Genomic DNA, 18,805 nt, shown 5'->3' on the forward strand with positions numbered 1-18,805 from the left:
CATGTGATCGGGCCATTTGTAACAAGGCCCTCAGTAGGAAAGACCTGTGCTTTAATCATGTCCATGACAATGAAACCTCGGAAAGCCTGGGCAATGGTCTGAAATGAGTAGAGCTTAATGTTCTACTGTAGGGGCCAATTGGATTCTCATTGGAGCAAGAAACCCCAAGTCTACTGACTCTGAATGAGCCCCAGAACAACCAACCATTTCTCAGGATCTGTGAGGGAGGCAGGGCAGAGGGGCTGGATACTGGGCAAAGGGCCTCCTGCCTCTGTCCAAATACCTTCTGAAGTGTGTCTCAGCTCCTTCACAGAACCCAAGGACAAGCATTCCCTCCCAGTAGGATCTGGAGAGGTGAGGAGCTAATGGATACCCAAGTCCAACCTCTGACCTTCAGCCCTGGGCCAAGAGAGGAGGTGACATAGGCAAAGGGGCTCCAAGGGCATGGCAGGCCCGGGCTGAGCTCCCAGGAGCATGTATGGGGCACGGATCCTTAGATCTCAAAGCAACCTGGCATCTGCTTTCTCGTTTCTTAATTTCAGATTTTCAAGGTTGGCTGCTTATTTTTATAAATTTAAATTGACTTGTTTTAGTTTCTTTGGGTTTTTCGATGAGTAAAATGAATGTCCTTTATGAGGCAGTATTTAATAAATGTCTACCTGAAATAAAAGATAAAATTCCCTGGGTTCCCGCCCTCATGACATGTGCTATTGATGGGGTAGAAGCAGTCACTTCCTAAACTCTTCCTCTTCTGCTCGTGCCTCTGGGCACTTGTAATGGGAATGTAAATTTTTAAAATCTTCCCTGTCCCTAGGCTAGAATGTACCTAGAGCCTGGGGTGGGAAGCTTGTTTTTCAGTAGATACTTTTTGATTGGCCAGTGGGTCCAGAAGGTTGTTACATTCTCTGAGCCAGGAGCAGGCTATATAAACCCTGATTCGAGGCTTTGTTTTGAGGCTCACTTTGAGAAGTGTTCTGTGATTTGATCAGATGAGACTCTGGGAAGCTGTTGAGAGCCCCCCGGATTTGAAAAACCCAGATGTTGATTTGGTATGGATGTAATGGTTGGACAGTTTGGAAACCTGTCTACTTGATCTGTTTCTCTGTCTTGATAATTCTGCCTGTATACTCTGAAGTTCGGGGTGCTGACCTTTTTCCCCTGAACTAGGTAAACCATACATTTTTAACTGATTAAAGTAAGCTTGTTAACCCATTTTGAGTTGTTTTCCTTTAACAAAGCAGATCTAATAACCTGTGTTGGAAGCCACCCTGGGGATACTGGGGTGCTTGCTGATACAGCACTGTGGGGAGGAAGGAGGTGTAATGACAGGAGCAGCAGTGAGGAGGTGATGGGATGGGGTGGGATGGAATGTGGAGGGGATGGGATGGGATGGGGTGGGACAGGATAGGATGTGAAGGGGGCTGAAAGGCTCCCTGTCTTCTAAGTATACAGTGATACAGTTGGGAGGGCCCTCAAGCCATTTCATCTAGTGGTTCTTCATTATGGGTGATGAACTTTTATTTTAACCATTTTCAATACACTTTTACTAATTTAAAAACTTGATTTTGATAAGGGCTTCCATAGTCTTCACCAGACCACCAAAGGGGCCCATGACACTGAAAAGGTTAAGGACTGCTGTTCTAGCCCAATACCTCTGTTTTACAAATGGTAAAATCAAGGCCAAAGAGGAGAAGGCACTTGGCCTAAGTTCACACAGTTAGTAAGCATCAAAGCTAGTGTTTGAACCCTGGGCATCTGACTCCCCATCCAGGGCTTGTTCCATCCCACTGGCAGAGAACATTATGAGCAATCTTTGACACTGGCACGTATCTATGGTAAAGCCTTGGGAAGGCCCAAGAAGAGACTGGGCTGTAGCAGAACTCCTTGCTCCTACCTCCCTATGCCCATCCCTCCCCCACTGCTACCTCTCATAACCATTTAATAAGCATTTCCTATGTGCTTACTGACAGGCAGCTAAGTGGCTCAGTGGTTAGAGAGCTGGGCCTGAAGTCAGATAGACTGAGTTCAGATCTGGCCTCAGACACTCACTAGCTGTGTGACCCTGGGCCAGGGATGGAGAACCTGCAACCTCTAGGCCACATGTGACCTTCTAGGTCCTTGGGTGCAGCCTTTTGACTAAGTCCAAGTTTTACAGAACAAATCCTTTTATTAAGCTCTGAGATGCTGGGATTTCTCTGCCTTGTGACTCTAAGAAGTCTATAAAAAGAGGGCAAGGAGGAGGGAGAGATTGTTTCTGCCTAGGGAAGAGAGTCCTTAAAGGTTTTTATGGGGTTCTGGGGATGGACTAATGGGCTTATCTAATGGGTACCTAATCTAATGAGTACTTAGTCTCAGAAGTCCCTATGTATGGTATACAGTTCAATGGTTAGAGACCAGTTAGACTAGGTATGCAGTGAAGGGGCAAACTGGTCTCCCTAGATTCTCTACCAAATTCCTTCCAGCTTGAATCCCTTTTCCCTTTAATCTGGGGAGCTTCTGCCCAGAGGATGCTCTCCTGGGCAGGACTGGTCACACAGCAGAAGCCCAGGCCCTGGGAGTGTGTTGACGTCAGCAGATGGTCTTATATTGGGTTTTGCCATTGGGAAGCCAGCTCTTTGTCAGAAGCTATGTATTTTTGTGCCTGTTTTTTTAAGCCTCTCAGCAAAATATTCACCGAAACAAGCTCATGTCTGAGGCAGAGGCAATTATAAAACACAGAGAATTGGAGAATGACAAATGGCAATTATCCCAATGCTCTGGTTTTTCTCCCTCTCCCCTGATACCCAGTGATGGAGCATTCAGTTGCCCTTGGCTTCTCACCACAGGTTTCCTTGATCGCTTTTGTCTTTGGAGGAGGAATGTCAGTAACAAAGTGGCGTGAGCTTCATCGCCATTGCTGAAGTTAGGCAGGAGACTGGGGGTTTCATGTCACCACGGATTTCTTTTCACTTGTTCTTTTCATTAACCACAGGAGGAAAAAAAGAAGCCCATTTGGTGGCATGTGGTCTGCCCGAGATGTTCTTATGGATGCAAAATGTACCCGACCCCCCTCCACAAAGTCCCCTTTGTCCCCCCTCAGCAAGATGGGGGTGCCTGCTGCTCAGAGTCATTCAAGGCAGTGACTAATCAAGCAAACATATTCCAAGGGCTGACCCCATCACTCCTGATCCCAGACAGCCTCCACGCTGACAGCCATCCGCCTTTGAAATGAAATGCTAGAGACAGAGGAGGAAATGGCCCCACTGCTCTAGCCTACGGGTTATTTCTCCAACTGATTTTGCTTTGATGAAATCCAGAAAGTAAAGCCTGGTCTGGGGCCATGGTGCACACCCACTTGGCTCTGACCTGAAGCTCCAGGGACTCTGGCCACGCAGCCAGCTCCTCTCCAGGGGCTGTCTCACAGTTCAGCTCACTATCACTAAAGAGGGCTATTTCATTACTTGGATCATGTGGCCACTTTGAGGAGCTGAAAGGATGGTCCCTGAGCTGCTGGACAGAGGAAGACATCAGCTAGTAGGGGGGCCCAAGCCACACCCCACAGGGCCTGCAGCCTCTCAGAGCCATGTCTCCACAGCCAGATGCCACCAGCGCTTTCTAAGTACTTACACAGCTGACTTCCCAAACGGGACAGGGGAATGTAAAATCATGATAGATAAGCATGGTTCTTTCTCTGGTGTGGAACAGTCTGCAAAGCGCTATAAAGGGAAAGGTCACTCTTTTTCAAATGAGGAAACTGAGGCTCAAAAAGGCAAACAGCTTGCCCAGGGTCACTCAGCTAACGAGTATGTGAGGGGGTATTGGAACAAAGGTCTTCTACATCCAGTATTGTAACAACAACAATAGTAATTGGTATCGTACTTTAGGGTCTGCAAAGCACTTGCTATGCACACACACATACATACATATGTATACGCATTTAATTTTGACAACTCTTCGAGGAAGGAACTATTATTATTCCCATTTTACAGGTGACAAAAACAAAAGCTGAAGCTGTGTCAAGACACAAGCACTAGTTACTCAGGTTTAGATCTCAGGTCCAAATCTAGCGCTCTATCCATTATAATTACTCCGACACAAGGTGTCCTAGAACTGTCTAGGTTGTCCAGGTCCCACTCGCCTCAGCCTCACCTCATACCCCAATACCATGCATTTTGTTGCCACCCATACCTCCCAACACTCCTTCCCCACTATATTACTTTGAACTTCTTGCCCCAGAAAGTTAAGGTGAAATCAGTATTGCCCTGCTCCCAGAGAGGGCATGCCAATCGATTCTTCAATGGCTCTATTCATCAGGCCTGTCATTTCCCAAACCACAGCACCCTTTCCTGGCTACCAGTCTTTTCAGTGTGTAGTTGGCTCCTACTAGAACATAAGCACCTTGATGGCAAGGACTGTCTTGCTTTGAATTGGTATTTTTACCCCTAGCAATTATCATAGTGCTTGGCACAGAGTATGTAATAAATACTTTTCAGCCACTCACCTATTCTAGTGGTTACTTCTAGCTCTGGCCCTCTCTGATTCTAAGGGCCTTCCTCTCTCTAGGTCTCAGTTTCCTCCATTTGGCTTGGTGATGATTGTTTCCTTTTCTATATGTTCCCCAACCATCTCTTTAATAATGTATTCTCTGTGCTGGAAATCAAAGTCAAACTTGCTGTGCTATATTTGATAGACTCCATTCTCTTCTGTGATTCGAAAAATCAAGATCCTTCTGTAGTCCAGTGGTAACTTTCCCATGTTCTGCAGTCTTTATCACTGACAGTGGCTCACCAGTAACATCTACCAGGATTTTCAGGACCCTGAATGATAGCTCGTATAGGCCAGGTGATTTGAATCACCTTGTATCAAAGGCAACTAGGTCAGCACATTTTGTTGTCACAAAGAACTGGGGGGGGGGGAGAAAAGGTGGGAGACTATCAGTTGGGGTATGACAACAAATTATGGATTATGAATATAATGGAATATTACCTTGACATAAGAAATTCTAAAGGAGAAAGAATCAGAGAAACCAAGGAAGACTCAGATGAACTGATACAGAGTAAAATGAGTAGAACTAGGAGAACGATTTATAAAATGACTATAATAATGTAAAGGAAAATAACTTTGTGACATTTAGAATTCCGGTCAACACAATGGCTAGTTATGATTCCAGAAGACTGAAGATGAGGCAAAGGGGATGGATCAAGGTTGCAGAACCAGACATACTTCTGACACGGACAATGGGTCTATGAGGGTAATGACACAGACAATAATTATGTGATTTCTTTTTGTTTGGCTCTACTTGTTTGCTAAAAGGAAGGACTTTTTTCATTTTTTGGAAGCAGAATAGGTGTGGAGGGCATCATAGTGATGCAAAAAAAGGACAGAAGGAAAAGTATCAATGAAACAATTAAAATACAGAAAAGAGGACAGAAAGACACTCAGAAGGGAGCGGATTAATAGGGCGTGCTGGAACTATTATATATAGTTTATTTCATTTGTATTTTAAAATGTAAGCTGTACATCATAGAGATTCATGGTTTTATATATATGTTTATTTTTTCAGTTATGTCCAACTCTTCATGACCTGATTTGAGGTTTTCTTGGAAAAGAGATTAGAGTGGTTCACCATTTCCTTCTCCAGCTCATTTTACAGATGAGGAAACTGAAGCAAACAGGGTGAAGTGACTTGCCCAGGGTCACATGGCTAGTGTCTGAGACTAGATTTGAACTCAGGTCTTCCTGACTCCAGGCCTAACATTCTATCTGCTCCTTCCCTGCTCTTCTTCATATATAGAAATGTTGCTTGTTGATGTTTGTCAAATTCTCAATAAAAAGGAAATATTATCCAAAAACGGGTAGTGAGAGGTACTCTTACCATCTTCTTACTTAACTTTGGTTTCAACTCACTAAAATAAGTACTTTTTTCTCTCCTTTCTGGTCCAAACATCATTTTATTTGGCAGAGAAAAAAGAAGCCAAGTAAAATGTGGGCAGCTCTCCATTGTCTCCATTGTCTGTTATCACCATAGCTCACAAACTTTGGTGTCTACCTGGCACCCAACTCTCACCTGTGACTCCAAGAAGCTGTAGCATGCACAGCATCCATGCCCTGGTACATCTTGGGAGATGGGCTATACAAGGATGAGGGTAACTGATGGGCCTCAAACCCATCAATGAGTTAGGGGATGTCTGCCCCAAGCATGTGAAGACTTCCACCAGTGGAATGGGCAGATGAGAACAATTGGTTCCAATGGTCATGAAGGCAGCTGAAGCAGGCATTGTGAGCACTTAGAGCTTGGTCACACATCGAAGACACCAAGGTCATCCACTGCATCCCAGGTCATTGCCAGTTGGCTTGACTTTTATCTTGCTACTGAACTTCAATGACTCTGGAAGAGAGAGTGAGGCTGACCACTGTGTGAAAGTCTGCCTCACTTAAATCCAATTCAAGTGCAAGTCATCACCTTGTGAAATCATTGAGTCTCTTCAAAATGAAGGACAGACAGCAACAATGATGATGATGACGACAATTATCCTCCTGCTGTCTTCCATAGTCAGCAGACAAATCAATCCCTCCTTGATCTTACTCTTTTTTTGCCTTTGTTTTGGAGGGCAATTGGGGTTAAGTGACTTGCCCAAGGTCACATGGCTAGTTTTTGTGTTAAAGTGTCTGAGGCCAGATTTGAATGATCCTACTCTTTTACCAGCTAAAATCAAAACAAGACAGACTGCTTTTTTCATCATCTTTAGATTTCGTTGGCAGCCTTGGTTCATTCTTAGCTTGGGAACACATCTTAATTTTCTATTTTTCCTCTATGACTTGCCCTTGCTTCCATCTTCTTTTGTACATGCCTTTTAAAAATTGAAGGCGGTCAATTGGTTAGTTCTCTCTCTCTCCAAGCCTTGGGAATTTCATTCCTGAGCACTTCCCAACACTCTTGGGTTGATTTTTCATGCATAATTTTCATTCAGTGGAGCTTCTGTTTCCTTTCTCTGAATCCTCTTGAAATCTGCTCCCTGATTATCTGACCGGCAGACCTGGCTTTGCTCTCCTTTTATGACACAGATTCTCTGATGGAGCGGTTCCTTCCTCCCAGGGTATCCATGATTTTTCACTCCAGCTGCCAGTGCCTCCTACTGAGGGCAGTGACTGCTTCGTTTTTGTCTTTGTAACTCCAGCACTTGGCAAAGTGCATTGAACACAGTAGATGCTTAATAAATGAACGCTTGTTGCATTTGGATTGGATTCTCCTCTTCAGGTCCTTCTTCTGCTTACGCTTTCTCCATATGTTTTTCCTGAAGTCCAAATTCCCTTCTCCAAATTTAATTCTAAAATTCTCGCCATCACCTTCAGGATATCACAGAAGGACAGAACATGAGACCTAGAAGGGCCCTCTGTGGTCATTTTGTCCCATCTTACTGGCTCCTCCTCCTTCTCCAAGTCCTGTCTTTCCCCAGCTCCTTCTCCCTCAACTGTCAGAAGCAGCCTCCAGGGCCAATTGCAGGGCAGGGCTCAAGGTAAGCAATAAAGGACACTTGTTGAATGGAATCAAATGAAATGGGAAGAGAAAAGTGTTAAGGAAATAGACCACAGGACAGACTCCAGCCTTTGGCTCTAGGGAGGAGGGACTGGGAGGTCAGAAAATCCTCTGTAGTTTACCCCAAATGATTGTGGGATTAAAGCAGGCAGCGCTGGTATGTAATTAACCAAGTGTCTGGCGTGCCCAGTGAACACAATTAGATCGCCTATCTTCTCACACACTGTTTTTGAGTTTAAAATGTCTATCTAGCCACTAAGTGGCCATACTTCTCATTGATCTGGGAGCTGTTGCACCTGGCCAGTACCCCCTGCTGCCCTCCATGTTCCCTGTGGAGAAGCATGTTCATTGACTTGGGAGCTAGCAAAGAGGAAGCCAGTGTTTTCCCATCCAGGGCAGCCCAGCCAGCCTGACTTCAGTGAACACTGTGCTCTCTTTTCAAGGCAATGCGCCTCTAAGAAGATTGCTGAAACTCTGAAGCCTGCTGCCCATGCTTAATGAGGCATCCTAAGCAGGTGAGCACAGCTGTGGTACTCTGCCTTTTCACAGACTCTATCTGCCTTTCTAATTGTGGCCCTTTAGGACAAATGGAGGCCTCTTTCACTGGCTCTGGGCTGGGAGGCAGGCTGAGTATTGGTGAGTATTTCTTCAAAATTCATATGCTTGTTGGCTGCCCCTTTGGTGCACCCTTCCCTTCTCTTAACCCTCCCTTTTGTTCAGGGCCCTATCAAAAGTCACTCATATGTAGGAAGTCTTTCCTGCCTGCCCTAGGTCCCCAGGGAACTTCCACTTCTTAGTCAATCATCCTATAAGAAGAGATCTCTGAGACTCTGTCAATGTGGTATTATGGAAGAATGCTGCATCTGGGCTTGCTTAGTGGCTCTATGACCTAAGGCAAGTCACTTACCTTCTGGGCCTCTGTTTCCTCCTCTGTAAAATGGGCATTGGTAGAACACTATGCCTTCTAATGTTCCTTTCAGCTCTAAAACTACAATTCTGTGTTTGATGTTTACTCTCTGATTGCATCTTGTGTGTGTATGTTTTTGTGTCCCCAATAACCCTGGAGGCTCTCTGAGAGCCACGAACCAGTGTGATCCTTGTTTAGGTCTCCCACAACATAGCCCAGCTCAGGGTACATAACAAGCACTTAATTAAGGTTGATAGAATTGTGCTGATTGACTGACTGAATCAGATTGGTCTGAAAATAGTCCCTCCAGAGACTGTGGAAGAGGCAAGTGCAAAAGCCCATTCACAGAGCTAGCTGTTGCAAACTTTCATTGGCTGCTGCTTTTATTGTTTTGAAATGGTTAATTCTACTAGTTTTTTGGTATTTTCATTACTTTGAGCTTTGTATTCATGTCACTCATGCATGCTTGTAGAGAGCGCCCCCTATGAACTGCTCCCCTAATGCCTTCCTTTCTTTAGCTGAGGATTCTGGGCCAGCCCCTTGCCTTTCCTCAGAGACGCATAGTCAGGGCCCTCCTGAGCTTCTTCCTGTAGAATAATGCCAAGGATTGTTGCATTTTGCCTTCCATGCAGAGGCCATTACTGGAGAGTGCATTCATTAAAAATCCAGCGTGTGTTCATTAAAATCAATTCATATAGAAAAATCTAGCTGGCGTCAGTAGGAAGGAGATTAAGGGGATTTGCAACCTGAAGAATAATTGACTTGTTGAAACCTCCTCCACCCAATGGATCAGCCCTCTTGTATAAGTCCTAAAGGGTAATTGACGTGGTATTCTTTGTAAAGACAGTGATTTGTACTGGCCCACTGGCTTATTATTCTGTAATGGTTTGCAGAAACTATACCAGATGCAAATGCTCTTTCTCTGGGAATAGCCACCAATTCTGCTGACTCTGAGGCAGAAGTTAGGCTGTATATGGCCTACCATTTGGGAGGAAAGGGATTCTCACTCTCAGTTCTCTAAGGGATCATGCATTTCACCAGTGGCCTAGGAAATGCTCTGAATTGGGTGTGCTAGTCCTCTTGGAACAGGCAATGGCATCTGCAGGGAGGACCAGCAGAGCTGCCTGTACCCTTTGGCTTCACTTGCAGGCCATACTTCCTACTAGTTGGAGGCTATGCTGAATCAGGGAACCTCGATTTTAATCCCCACTCTTTTATTTTTGCTTTTTGGAGGGCAATTGGGGTTAAGTGACTTGCCCAAAGTCACACGGCTAGTAAGTGTGTCAAGTGTCTGAGACCGGATTTGAACTCAGGTCTTCCTGACTCCAGGGCTGGTGCTCTATTCACTGCACCACCTAGCTACCCCCCCCCCCCCATCCCCATTCTTACCATTTCATTCCTCTGGGCTTCCATGTCTTCCCTTGATCAACTGAAGAATTTGGGTAATATGATCTCTAAGGATCCTTCCAGTCTAACATTCCATGATCCTCCCTAAGAAAGGAACAAAGGGCCCAGGCCATTCCTGTTCATCTTGAAGGTCACTTTCAGTTTTAATCTTATGAGCTCATCAATCCATCAATTAATCAACAATCACATAGTAAGCAGCTACTATATTACCGTGTGCAGCCAGCTATGTGACACTGTACCTGGAGTCAGGAAGACCTGAGTTCAAATGCAGTCTCAAACCTTTACTAGTTGTGTGACCCTGGCCAAGTCACTTAATCTCTCTCTAGCCTCAGTCTCCTCAACTCTAAAATGTAAAATAATAGCACCTACTCTCAGGCTTGTGAAGATAAAATGAGATAATATTTGAGAAGGACTCTGCACAGTGCCCACATGCAGTAAGTCCTTCCCTCCTCCTCCCCCCTCTTCCAGATACAGTGCTAGGGCTGGGGATATAGAGACAAAGGGAAAACAGTCCTTGCCTCCAAAGAACTTACATGTGAATGGAGGAGAAGCCATCCCCATATGTGGGTGTGTGTATGAAACCCCAAACAGAGATAACATCTCCTTGATGGGGTGGGGGACCAGGGAAGGGCACAGATGCTTCAGTTGATTCTTTATCCAAACTAGGATTCTATGGAGGAGATAAGGAGGGAGTGCATTCCAGTCACGAGGGCCAGTCAGAGCACAGCCATGGATACGGGTGATGGAGTGCCACTCAAGAAGGCCAGTTTGGGCCCAGAGAGTGGGTAGATATGAGTAATGTATAAGCCTCCAAAACAAGGATGGGGCCAGATTGTGAAGAACTGTAAATGCCAGAGAAGTGTCTATTTGCTCCTCGAGCCCAGAGAGCTCCTAGAAACTCTCGAAATTCTGAGCCACTGGGGTTTACTGAACAGGGAATGAACGACGTGGGCAGACCTGCACTTTAGGAAAAGCACGTTGGCATCTGTGCGGAAGGTGAATGGGAGTGTGGAGACACTTGAGGCAATTATAGTAGTCCAAGTGAGAGGTTGATGAGAGCCTAAACTGAAGAGAATATGAGTGGAGAGAAGAGAGGAAGAAATGATGAGATTTGGAAACTCATTGCATGTGTGGAATGAGTGAGAGCACAGAGTCAAGGATGACGCTGATTGCTGTGATCCTGGGTCACTGGACAGAACCAGGGACATTTGGGGAGGGTTTGGGAGAACACCAGCTGATTCACCCACACAAACATTTATTAAGTACCCACTAGATACTAGTCTCTGTGCCAGGCTTGAGGGACACAAAGACAAAAAATGCAAAACAGTCCCTGCCCTGCCCTCAAGGATCCTACATTCTATGTTCTAATGGAGAAGAAACCCCCAAATGGCCACACCCTTTAACCCAGAGATCTAGCCACTGAGTATTATATCCCAAGGTGGTCAAAAGCAGAAACAAACATCTCACCTATTCCAAAATGTTCACAGTGGCACTTTTCTGGTAGCAAAGAGCTCGAAGCAAAAACAACGTCTACCTCTTGGGCAATGGGTATGGAATGTATGGATCTAATGTGGTATGGTTGCACTAGAAAAACAACAAATATGAGAAATCCACAGAATCATGCAAAGATTTGTATGAGTTGATGCAAAAGGAATGAAGCAGAACCAAGACTACAAGAACTATAATAATTTAATAATAAAATGAAACAGGACTATGAAATTTAATGACCAAGCTTAGTCCCAAAGAAGAAGAGAAGAAACGGACCTCTTTCTTCTGATGCAGAAATGATGAACTATGGGTGTGGAATGCTGATGGACTGACAGATATGCTCTATGTGCCAGCTGATTTTGCTTAATGTCTCTCCCCCTCAATTACCAGAGAAAGGGAGGGGAGGGTGGACATTCATAAATATTTTGCTTTGTAAAAACAAAAGGCTTCCAAAACCCCACTTTTAAAGGAAAGAACAGTTTTGCTTTTGGGTGACAGTGATATTCTAAGTCAGTTCTGTACCTACCACATGGAGTTGGGTGGGGGGGACAAGCCAGAGAACTCCATTGGCTGTGGCTGGCTTACTCTGGTGTTCAGCCCACCAATCCAAGCATCCAGCCAGAGCTCTGCTCATTACCTGATGGCTCTCTTTTCCTGCTCAGATCCTAACTTGCCCTCTAGTCCCTCAGAAGAACCACTGTGAAGTGATCACAGAGAAGGTGAGAAAAAAGACTGAACTTTGATTTTTGTTATATGTGTCAGGGAGGGGGAAGGCTCTGAAAAACGAATTCTTTGGAGGATAAAGCAATCGTTCAGCAAGGAAGTCATCAGAGTGAAACTCTAGTCCATACTTCAAGCTTAAATGGAAGGGAGAAGAGAGAAAGCTCCCTATGTATGTCCCCCAAACTATATACCACAGAAAGCAGCTACAATGGAGGCTAGCTTTAAAGATACACAGAAATACACAGGAGTCATGATCCAAGAAACAATCCAGCAAAACAACCCACATCCTATTATGTCTGTTTGCATTAGCACAAAGTATGAGCCATAAGGGAATTAAATAGAAATATTGACTTACGAGGCAAATTTGATCTCAAAGGTATCACTAAGACCCGCAACTAGACCATGGCTTTAGAATGATACAGTTTATTCCAAAGGAATAAGATGGGTAAAGAGGGAGTAGCAGAGGGGTGGCCAGGTAGCACATCGAAGTAAGAGAGTAAGAGCACCAGTCCCAGAGTCGGGATGACCTGGGATTGAATCCGGGCTCAGACACCTAGCACCCACCCAGAAACACCTGGCTGTGTAACCTTGAGCAAGTTACTTAACCCCAATTGTTTAAAAAAAAAAGAGGGGGTGGTAGAGTAGCCTAGTATAATAACATAGCCAGTGTCCTTGAATCAAAGCTCTGCATTGCATTCAACCTCTATAAACATCTCTCACAATTCACTTTGGCTCAGGCCCCCAGCCAGAATTTCTCCTGAGACTATCAGAATTTAGCTTTACAGGAAAAGTAAAACTCCCATGCTAGTACTCAGGCCGACAACCTATTGAACTTGGAATGGGTTTCATTCAGTCCACAGACAGATGCAAGACTCCTACTTGGGCCTCTGATGAATCCTTCCTCCCCTAACTTGGCAGGGCACCTACCGCAGAGACCTCTCTAGTCCTTCAGACGCTTCTCTGCCTAGCCTCCTTTCCAGGAGAAAACACAGGTTTGTGAGAAAGCCAAGCAGCCTGCTCCTGGGGTAAGTCCTTCCTCTCTCAGGAACCCATATAATCTTTCAGATTTAGAGTACTACTGTGAAGATGAGATTCCCCTACCCCCAAAACACAAGAGAAAAGCAGCTTTGGGTTGCCAGAGGCAAGTGACCATTTCCTCTGGAAAGTTCCCTCCTTATGGCCTCCTCCTTCCCCATATAGTCTTCCAGACCCTTGGGGTTGATATTAGCCCTACAAGGTCAAAGAACTCAGGATTAGTAGAGAATTGTCCCCCACCCTGTGGACCTGCCCAATCAATATAGCTCATCATGCCAATGAAAGGCAAGGTTTGCATTGAGAGAACGTGCCTTACTTCTTGGTAGCTCCAGTCTGCCTTGGTCCAACAAGTCAGCACTGTCCAGGAGCTCTTCTGTCACTCGCCACAGCAGCTAGTTTCAGCTCCTGTGACTTTGGGTCCTATCCTTGCCCCTTTCTATTCTTCTGTTCCTTCTCCATGTGCCACTCTCTTCCTTTTTCTTCCTTGCCCATGCCCTGCCTTCCCTATCCTCTCTCCATACCCAATCCTTCTCTTCCCATCCCCCACCCTAACCCTTCTTCCTTTCCCTCCTCCCATCTCCTTGGTCCCACGTCACTCACATACACTCACTGTATAACTATAAATGGCACCTCATCTAGCAGACGCTGTATACCAAAGGAACTGGCCCATATGAGTATTTCTGGGACCATTGATAGCTTCTTGTCTACAAAGCCCTGAACTGGGTGTCAGGGAGTGCTAGAACAGAAGGTTAGCTCACATGTGAACTTACATGTGAATGTGCCCCACGCCCCTTGAATTTGGATTGGGTAGTGAGCGTCTCAAAGGCATCCTGAATTATACACTAAAAACAGAGAAGCCTCAGAATCATAACAGTATGGAGGGAGCAAAGCAGAGTCCCTAGGGGAGTTCGCCCCACTTAAGGGAAAATGGAAAACATTTTCAGCGCCAGTGGGGGGTTTTGTGCAACGCCTGTTCTTTGCAGTTATTAGCTTTTACTTTCCTGACCTTGTCCTCCAAAAAATAAAGCCTAGAGAGGTGTGTTGCCAGTGAACAGTAAAGAGGCTGGCGGGGGTGGGGGGCGGGGCTTAGCTATTGCTGCTTAAGTGAGAGTTGATTTGTTTCAGGAAGTGCCCACTTGGTTATCACTTCCATCTCCCCCCTCCCGCATATTACACCACCCATAAAACATTTCTCAAATAGTTTGACTTCTAACTCACTGAAGATTCACTGGGAGCACTGCCTTCCCTTCCTCTCCCCTTCTCCTCTCTCTGAGGACCCAAGACAGCAGGCTCTGAGTAGCCATCAGTACTGACATGATGATGAGGGAGCCCTAAGGGTGACCCAGTAACAATGATCCTATCTGGTTCTCCATCACTTTGTGATTTACAAAGCACTTTCAGATAAATCATAGAATCTTCACACTGCAAGGTGCTTCTGAGGGCATTTAGGCCAATACCCCTTAGGCTTTAATATTAACTCTGTGATAGAGGCAAGGCAATGATTGTTATGTCTACTTTATAGAGGCTGAAAATGATTCTCTGAGAGGTTACATGAACCTGTGTTTGAGTTACCCACAGTCACTGATCTAGATGTCTCTTCATAATCATGCTCCCCATTCGATCCGAGATTTCTGGCCTGGTTGTATTGCTGTCAGCTTCAAACCGGGGTAGGGGCTGCATCTGAGACCCTGGTAAGCTCCCTAGGTCAGAGCCATGGAACTCCTGCTTACTTCTGTTCCTGCTCCCTATCCAGTGCACAGCCTCGGGTATGTGACTGTACCCTGCCCTGATCTGCCACCCCCTAGGCCTAGACACAATTCCCCTCCTCAGTCCACACTGGATCTGTTACTTAGCTCTGTGGTCTGAATAGCAGAGCTGCCAGTTAGTACATGTTCATGCTCCTGCACAGTATCAGGCCCCTTCATACAGGATGCAGGACCACTTCTGGCCCTAGTACAGAGCTGCAGGTCCTCATTCAGACTTGGCACTAGAAGGCTTTGTTCAAGGCTCTCCTGGCTGCACCCTCTCACTAGTGCATTCAGACCTCTTTGCCTCCTTATGCCAAGGCTGGAAAAATGATTCACTGTGCTATTTCTTATTGGATTTACCCAGCACAGTTCAATCTAGTGCACTTTATAGTTTTTTGTGGAGTAGTTGTGAAGATGATCTGGTCTCTGCTGTTTCCTTCTACTCCACCATCTTGGCTAGTCTCCCGGAACGGATGATAAAAGTTGAGCCTCCCCATTTTACAGATGAGGACACTAAGACTCACTGAAGTGACATTACTGACTTAAAGACATGTACCTAGGAGGTGGCTGAGTCAGGTCAAGTCTTCAATTCAAGTCTTCTGATAAAAAGTACAGACTTTAAGACTAGACCAAGCATCCAGGACTGAAAGGAAAGCTAGAAATCAGTGAGGGGGGGATTTTACAGCAAATCTCACTTCTCAAATTTATAAAAATAAGAGTCATTCCTTGGTTGATAAATGGTTAAAGGAAATGAACAGGCAGTTTTCAGAAGAAGAAATCAAAGCTATCAAGAGTTGCATGAAAAATGCTCTGAATCACTAATGATTAGAGAAATGCAAATTAAAACAATTCTGAGGTATCACGTGACACCTATCAGTTTGGTTAACATGATAGAAAAGGAAAATGACAAATGCTGGAGGAGATGTAGAAAAATAGGTACATGAATGCATTGTTGGTGGCATTGTGAACTGGTTCAGCCATTCTGGAGAATGATCTAGAACTATGCCTGAAGAGCTATTAAACTGTTTATACTCTGATCCAGTGATACCACTACTAGGTCTGTATCCCAAAGAGATCAAAGAAAAAGGAAAAGAACCTATATGTACAAAAATATTTATAGGCATTCTTTTTGTTGTGAGAAAGAATTAATGGAGGGGATGCCTATCAACTGGGGAATAGTTGAAGAAGTTGTGGCCTATGATTGTGATGGAATATTATTGTGCTATAGGAAATGATGAGCAAGATGCTTGCAGAAAAACCTGGGAAGACTTACACGAACTGATGCAAAGTGAGGTGAGATGAACCAGAAGAAGATTGTGCTCAGTAACAGCAATATTGTGATGACCAACTGTGAATGACTTAGCTATTATCAGTAATACAGTGATTCAAGACAATTCCAAAGGACTTTTGATGAAAGATGCTATGTGCCTCCAGAGAGATCTGATGAACTCTGGGTGCACACTGAGGCATCCTTTTTTTAACTTTCATTATGTTTGTTGCCCTTTTTTGCAACATGGCTCATATGTAAATAATATTTTGCATGATTTCACATATATAACTGATATCATATTGCTTTCCTTCTCAATGAGTTGGGGGGGTCCTGCAGGGAGGGAGAGAATTTAGAGCTCAAAATTTCAGAAAATGAATGCTAAAAAAGGACTAGATGAAGAATACGGCTAGGAGAACCATAGAGTCAGGAACACTCCCTCCCCCCAGCCCATTCTCCTGAAGCACAAGACCCACAAAAATGTCTGCCTACCCCTCCCTGAGGTTCAGAGTCAGAGTACAAGTTTGCTAACAAGTGTGTCCAAGTAACAGCTGCCTACCTCCTGGTCCAAGACAGGGCTTTATTTATTCATTTGGATTCCATGGCCAGAAAGGGTTATTCTGGGTCACTGGGCTAGCCAGGGGCACCTGGACTGCCATCTGGCCACCATTAAAAATTGGACTACGCTTTCTCTTCCCTGGGTGTCTTTAAGCGGAGGCTGGACAACCACTCTCCAGGGATGTTCTAGTGGGGATTCTTTGTTGGCCACGAGTTAGACTAGATGGTTTCTGACATCCCTTCAAACTCTCCAATTCTGTGATTCTGGAAACATGGCGTGGGGAAATGGTGATGAGGTGGGGCCTGGAGGAGGCACAACTTGTAATGGGGAAAGTCCAGTCATCAGGTCTTGTAGACAAGGCCCAGAAATCCTCCTATCCCCTGCAAGTCTCCTCATGGTGGGAGATGAAAGGTCTCGGCTTCTTCCCGTGGTCTAGGGCAGGTGCCAGCCCAGACACTGCCAACCTTTGGGCTTTGTCCAGCTACCAAATTCTCGACACATACAATTCCAAGCTAAAAGCTCTCTCTACCACTCATTCTACTCGGATGCATGTATGTGCATGCATGTGTGTGTACGTGTGTGCATGTGTGTGTGGTGCTGCCTTTGGAGATAGTTTAAAAATTCCTCGAGTTGAAAATTTCAGTCTATCCTTCAGCTGTTGTATATACAAGTATCATGTTCAGGCAGCACCAGAATGACCTCTCTGGCTTCTTGCCTCTACTCCAAGTCTTCTAGCCTTCCCTGCAGGGACCACTATAGATGTTCAGAGCAATCCTGTCTCTAGGCTATGTCACCACGGAACAGTACAGGCATCCTAAGCACAAGTGGATAAGGTTCAGAATCTAGGAGGTCAGACAGAGGCATCAAGAGATGCCCCAGTGGGCAGATGAGCACTCTGAATTCTGCCTGTGGCAGGCACTGCTGGTTCTGTGCCCTGTTTTATACTCCCTTCTAGGTATGGGCAGCACCAGGCCACATAGGCTGATTGTATCCAGAAGGAGGTCAGAGGCCTACAGGCAGAACTGTAATTAAGTTGGGGCAACTGAGGGCAATGTTCTAAGGTAATTCAGGAAGTGCTAGGAGCATTGGCAGCCTCAGAGAGCTTAGAACCCAGTTAGGAAGAACAATTAATAAAAATAGGAAACTGCCAGATGGTCAATTTCCTCCCCACAACAGCTTCACTCCCCCTGGGCTACACCCACTGCCCTATCTCCCTATCAGTGGTCTCAGTGGTGGCCAGTATCTCCCTCTCCATCAAACTGAAAACCTGCTTAGGGTCCCTTGCCCTAAATAAAAACATCTGCTTAGAGGACTCCTGGCTGTGAGAGAGGCTAGGCTTGGGTGCCAGGGTCACTGAGAAGCTCTAATAATTGGGAATGCATCTCTCTGCCCTGTCCCTCTTCTGGCAGCCCAGAGCCCGGGTCAGAGGCTGGAGCTATGGAGTGAGAATTAACAATAGTAGCCTTTAAGACTTAACATCGAAATATGATCAACAGCAAAACAAACCCAAGGAAGGCAGGGTTCTGATCCTTGAAGAAACTAACCGAGAGCAACAAAGGGCTGCAAAATGCCATCGTCAGCTGGGCTTCTGCTTCCTCCGAGCACGTGTTCATAGACACATGAAATGTCCAAACTAGAAAGGACCTTTGACATAGATCATTGAGTTTACTGAATCACGTTTCACAAATGGAAGACACTGAGGTAGACTGGGACAAGGACTTGCAGAGCTGGTAGCAGAATGGCAACTCTGGCCTCTTCCCCACTGGGGGGTCTTGTCTTTTTTTGAAATGGAGCCTTTTACAAGTTGTTAATGAAGCCTCCTTCTCTCTTAAAAACACTATCAGCCTAATTAAGTGAGATCAAGTCTCCTCCCTCAGGAAAAAAGACTTAATATGCTTCATTACCTGAAGGTTGTCAGAGTAAGCTGCTCTCCCTCTTCTGAGGTCCTTCCTAGCTGGACACTGGGGGCTTCTAGGGCCAGAAAAGCAGCTTCTTAAAATGCCATCCTCCTCTGTAGTGATAAAAGGAAGGCAATTTTTCAATCCCAACTGTTATCTGACATAGATGGGATCTTGGGATATGGGGCTCAAGCTGTAATCATCCTCCCACCTTCCTTCCTTCCTTCCTTCCTTCCTTCCTTCCTTCCTTCCTTCCT

The sequence above is a fragment of the Petaurus breviceps genome, unplaced genomic scaffold (genome assembly GCF_028583685.1).
Source record: "Petaurus breviceps papuanus isolate PSGF00001 unplaced genomic scaffold, PetGlider_PUasm1.0 90681, whole genome shotgun sequence".
Classification (NCBI taxonomy): domain Eukaryota; kingdom Metazoa; phylum Chordata; class Mammalia; order Diprotodontia; family Petauridae; genus Petaurus; species Petaurus breviceps.